The 5652-nt window shown below is 36.1% G+C and overlaps 1 long non-coding RNA gene across 1 annotated transcript in view; it reads left to right on the top strand.

Moving 5' to 3' along the window:
* The window catches only part of LOC150090145 (uncharacterized), a 72017-nt gene extending 67003 nt beyond the window's left edge, over window positions 1-5014 (top strand). The window contains exon 3 of the long non-coding RNA XR_016546697.1: window positions 4933-5014. This is a non-coding gene — a long non-coding RNA (uncharacterized LOC150090145). The remainder of the gene's footprint in view (window positions 1-4932) is intronic.
* The last annotated feature ends 638 nt before the right edge of the window (window positions 5015-5652 follow it).

The raw sequence follows: 5652 nt of genomic DNA, 5'->3' as shown, positions 1-5652 counted from the left end.
GACAGTTTTTAAACTTTATTCTACCAAGTGAATGATAATGTTATCAGCAGTACATTCTAAATGGGAGGTATTCAAGGTATTAATTGTAGGAGTTACTAGACTAATTATACCAACTAAGAGATACTGTTCAGGGTTTAGACCCAAATAGATATCAGATGAATTGGTGACACTCACGACAGAGAAGAAAAATACACAGGATGCATATAAATTATTAGGTGATACAGAAAAAAAAAAGCCTGAAATCTGGTCACAAAGGAGGGTAGGCAAGCTAAGGCAGATTACAAGAACTCTCTGGCAAAGAAAAGCAGCAAAGACTTCTTTACTTATGTAAACACTAGAAGGAAAGGGATGAATCACATTGACCTGCTAGATGTGAATGGTTTAACCTGCTGCGATTGCTGATGGCAAACTAAATAGATATTTTGCATATATATTCACACATGAGTAATTTTTTAGGGATGGGAATGACAGAAGTATATCAAATTCTGACAGGAGCTAAATGATTTTGTGATAACAGAGGAAAGTGGAAGAGAAATTGAAACTAAACATAAACAAGTTAGTTAATGTCCACAGTGCATTACATTTCAGGTGCATTAGCAAATAGTAATAATTCATGATTTATAGCAAAATAAGTCAACTCATCAATGTGAAAATTTGTTTCAAAGATCCCTAAAATATTCTAAGTAAGCATTGAAATTTTGAAATGGATCAAAGCTCCTGTTCCAAATTTACAGGCGCCTCCGTAGCCAGGTGGGCAGGAGCAGCAGTGCGGAGCACACACTTCTTGATTTAGACCGGGGTTCGAGCCCGTGACCACCAAATATGGAGGATACGGAAAGGTCAGGGAATGACCACCGCATATCCCCGGAGCAATATGGCCTTAGTTGCTAATGCTCCTAAAAACCAAATACCAATCCAAATTTATAGTAATATTTCTGTATGGGGAACTAGGCAGAAATGCTGTGAAATCTGAATTGAACTCGGAACCATCCCAGTGGGCCAACAAAATATATGTTGAAAATTTAGTATCAGTCTGTATTTTCCTTGTCAGTTAATGCAGAAACATACTTTTATTTATGCTGATTTGTGTACGTAACTGAGCTAGAAATTTTGTTGAAAATGTTTCCTCAATCTGACTTTTAATTCTAGAGTGTATGCAAAATATACTTTCATATATATGAATATATAACTATATACAGGGTGTTTCAGTTAAACGTTTCAGAACTTCTAAGAGGGGTAGGGTACATCCTGACAACTCGAAATCATATAGCAATGTGGGGTCGGAAATGCTTTCCTGAAGCGGTGTTGTACACAGAAGCACCATAAAGAAAAGAGACCGTAAGTGAGAAATCGTTTTAATAATACATGAAAAGAAGCAAAAGGTACATGGATTAAAGTAAGTGTTCGAAGTTTCTTCCACGGGCTACAATGCACGCCTCACATCTCCGACGCATGGACATCCGAACATTCTGGAATACTCCAGGCGAATTTTTCGAATTTCTTCGGCAGCTACTGCGATTCTTGCAACCAGCTCCTCAGCATTGTCAACAGGGGTGTCATAAACTAGCGATTTCATATGACCCCAGAAATAAAAATCAAGACATGATAGGTCGGGTGACAACTTTTGAGAGATGAACAGATTTCTGCATCGACGCAACAGACAATGTGGTTCCAACACGATGGAGTCCCTGCCCATTATAGCGGAGATGTTCGTAACTACCTGGATGTCACATTTGGTCAACAGTGGATCGGACGTGGTGGTCCCGTGCGTTGGCCTGCTCGGTCACCCGACCTATCATGTCTTGATTTTTATTTCTGGGGTCATATGAAATCGCTAGTTTATGACACCCCTGTTGACAATGCTGAGGAGCTGGTTGCAAGAATCGCAGTAGCTGCCGAAGAAATTCGAAAAATTCGCCTGGAGTATTCCAGAATGTTCGGATGTCCATGCGTCGGAGATGTGAGGCGTGCATTGTAGCCCGTGGAAGAAACTTCGAACACTTACTTTAATCCATGTACCTTTTGCTTCTTTTCATGTATTATTAAAACGATTTCTCACTTATGGTCTCTTTTCTTTATGGTGCTTCTGTGTACAACACCGCTTCAGGAAAGCATTTCCGACCCAACATTGCTATATGATTTCGAGTTGTCAGGATGTACCCTACCCCTCTTAGAAGTTCTGAAACGTTTAACTGAAACACCCTGTATATATAACTAACATCTAAACATCTGAATGTATTTCCGTGACAAATTAGTTAATATGTGCAGTACATTGCATTTCAGGTGCATTCTTTTTTTTTTTTTTTTTTTTGTCTTAAAATTAATTACCATAAATTAAACAAAAATTAATATCCATACTTTTATCCTCAGTCTTATCACATTGTCCATAACCTAACATCTTCCTTTCATAATTCTAGACGGTGTCACACTACGAGCATATTCTCTAATTTTGTCTGCATTCACAGAAATAGTTCAGTCATTTGTGGCAAGTTTTATTCTTAAGCCCATCACATGATAACAGTTGTTCTGATTTGACCATTAAATAAATGGCTTTCTGTTCTGTGGCCTTTTTACTAGTATACATAAAGCTGTACTTTGGATGAAAGGGGGCAGAACAGATGTGTAAAACATCATGACACAGAAAAGACTTCTTAACACTTGTTAAAAATATTTTACCATTTTTATAATAAAAGGGTAGAAAAGTGCACCTGAGTCCCAGAATATAACTGCACAATCCAGGCTGCTCACCAACCATTTTCCAGATATAATTTCAGGGGCTGGAGTTATTTGTATTCAAATTATTATATAACAGGAACTATAAGCGATATCAGGAAATGGTTTGTTTTTTTTAGTGGAACAACTGAAAAAGTTAATAGGTTTCCACATGGGCACCATTTGTACCATGTAGGACGTCCAAATGGTTTACAGTTTCATGCTAAGTGTTTCCTAGCATGGAAATGGGTGCATCAGCTATCACTCAAAACAGTCAAATGAAATGAAATGAAATGAAATACTGGCTACTTAGCTCTCATTTTTCCTAAAGAATCTTATCCCCAATTGGAAATTGGCTTCTATCAACCTACAGAAAAAAACAAAACAGTAGAAACAGGCTCAGACTTTTAAAATATGGCACTTTCAAACAAAAGTGTTAAGCATGGTTAGCCATAGTAGCAGTTATGCTCTGAAATTGTAGACTATGTATATATTAAGTGCAATAGCATTGTTAATACACAGCCATTTCTGAATGAACAGAATATTTATAAGGCAGCATTGTTTTAAGTTATATCTCATATTGCAAATACCTTCACAACGAGTTGCCATGATATTGCACTACTTCGAATAAGTAACGCTTCACCTAAGGAGAAGACTAATGTTACTTATTCTCAGATAGGTACCATCACGCAGACGGCACTGTGTTAGGACAATTTTGTATATGTGTGGGATAATAACTCGACTATCCACTTGCACCCTATTAGACTTAGAAAAGCAAAAAGGTAGGGTGAAAGTAATAGTAGGAGTGGAAGAGGAAAAGAAACGGTGTAGAAGAATGAAAGGGCCAGTAACTCCTTCAACTCAAACCACTCAAAAACTCCTCGAATAGGCAATGCTTCCCCAGTGGGGAAGACGGTTTTTACCTATTCTTGGAAACTCCGGACATCATCAGGCTCCCCCTGGTGCCGTTTCAGGGCTATTTGGCCCTGCTTCGGTGGGTGGGTAGGTACCCATCACTTGGGTAGATACCCAATGATAACCTTCATTGATAATGATAACCTTCATAACTGTCTGGGTAGTGGGTAGGTACCCAGACAGTTATGAAGTATAACTCCACAATATGAGAAATGCCTAATGGTGTATGATGTATTTAGACTAAGATGCATTTAGGGCTAAAGCCTCAAGCTGCGAGCAAATTTAGACTATGTATATATTAAGTGCAATAGCATCGTTAATACACAGCCATTTCTGAATGAACAGAATGTTTATAAGGCAGCATTGTTTTAAGTTATATCTCATATTGCGAATACCTTCACAACGAGTTGCCATGATATTGCACTACTTCGAATAAGTAACGCTTCACCTAAGGAGAAGACTAACGTTACTTATTCTCAGATAGGTACCACCACCCAGACAGCACCATTTCAGGGCTATATATATTTATCAGTTCTTGAATAAAATTATGCAAACAATATAGCTGAGAACTTTCTCTACTTAATCTATCTTATTTCTTTTACCTAAATACTTTATATTACCATTTAATTAATTTTGCAAGATATATTCAAACAGCACAATTCATGACAATGACGGAGCACCCTCTTTTTACACTACAACACTATCTGTTTTATAGAACATGATGTGCTAATTAAAACTTTGAATTTGATGGGTTGAGGGTATGTTTCATTGTAAAAACTGTTACTTTTCCTGGTATCCTAACAGTGTAAGCTTTAAAATGAGTAGTCACAATGTGTCTGTAGCTGCTTCCATTTGCTCACAGCTTTGATATCCAGAAAATGGCTTACAGAATTATATATATAGCTGTTTATACAGAATATTTATATACTGTATACAAATATCAATAAGGTTATTGTATTTATATATCTACTATTCTGTCACAGTGTTTGGATACAATGTATATACTGCATTATTGGTATATCTGTCATTCTGTCACAATGTAAAAAATGTGGCAAAGGGTTAGTGCATAAGTATACAGTGATGGAGAATTTGTATGTATACTGTAAAATGCACTGTTTTGTTGCATAAAGAAACACAATTCTGACATATCTTTTAATTTTCAAACGTTTGTTGTAGCAAAACAGTGTTAACAGAAATATCATAAATAGAAAACCACCTGTATTATCTGAGGTTATTATCTTAAGTGAATTATGTCAACAAAGATAGTTCTAAATCATCTTTCTAATAGAGGTTGTTTCTTTACAGATATATCCAGTAATAAGAAAGGACATGAAAAGAAATTTATAAAAATGCAAGTAAAACCTGTTGCAGAAAGACCTTTTTCCCCAATTAACCTTCAGGGAGTGAAGTTCTGGATTAATTCATATTGGAATTCCATGCATGCTGAATCAATGGTTTTTGCATATTTAAGGCAGAAATACAAAATTTCAAAGTCTGAAATATTGAATGATTCTGTTTTAGCAGGTCCTTCAAGAGTTAACAATACAAATGAACTGTATAGAGAAACAGTATTTAATATTAAAGATGCAGAAATGGCTGGAAATATAGCATCACAACCAAATGACTCATCTAGTGGATTTGAAGTGCAGAGTTCATCCTATGCTTCAGAGCCTTTTTCACAGTGTAATGTTAAATACGTTTTACTAGCACTGCCTATATTTAAAAATGGCATATCTAAAAATATACCACAGAATGAAGATCTGGTGCAAAATTTTAATGTGTCATGTAATAATGGAGCGGGAACATCTAGCTTTAATTCAAATTTGAGTATTGCATCAACCAGTAATAATTTAAATTTCAATATTTTGTCAAGTAATAATAATACTGGCATAGAACAGTTTCAAGACTCTGGGCATTTTACATATTCATTTCTGCAAACTGAAGAAACAAATGCAGAAGTTGCTGAGCATAACTCTGTGTCTGGTGGTATTGGACCTGTTAATGATCTTGATGAACATTTACTTC

Source organism: Mastigoproctus giganteus, chromosome 2 (assembly GCF_048544385.1).
Source record: "Mastigoproctus giganteus isolate SK-2022 chromosome 2, ASM4854438v1, whole genome shotgun sequence".
Classification (NCBI taxonomy): domain Eukaryota; kingdom Metazoa; phylum Arthropoda; class Arachnida; order Uropygi; family Thelyphonidae; genus Mastigoproctus; species Mastigoproctus giganteus.
The sequence above is the reverse complement of the archived record's forward strand: the minus strand, read 5'-3'. Positions and strand labels throughout refer to the sequence as shown.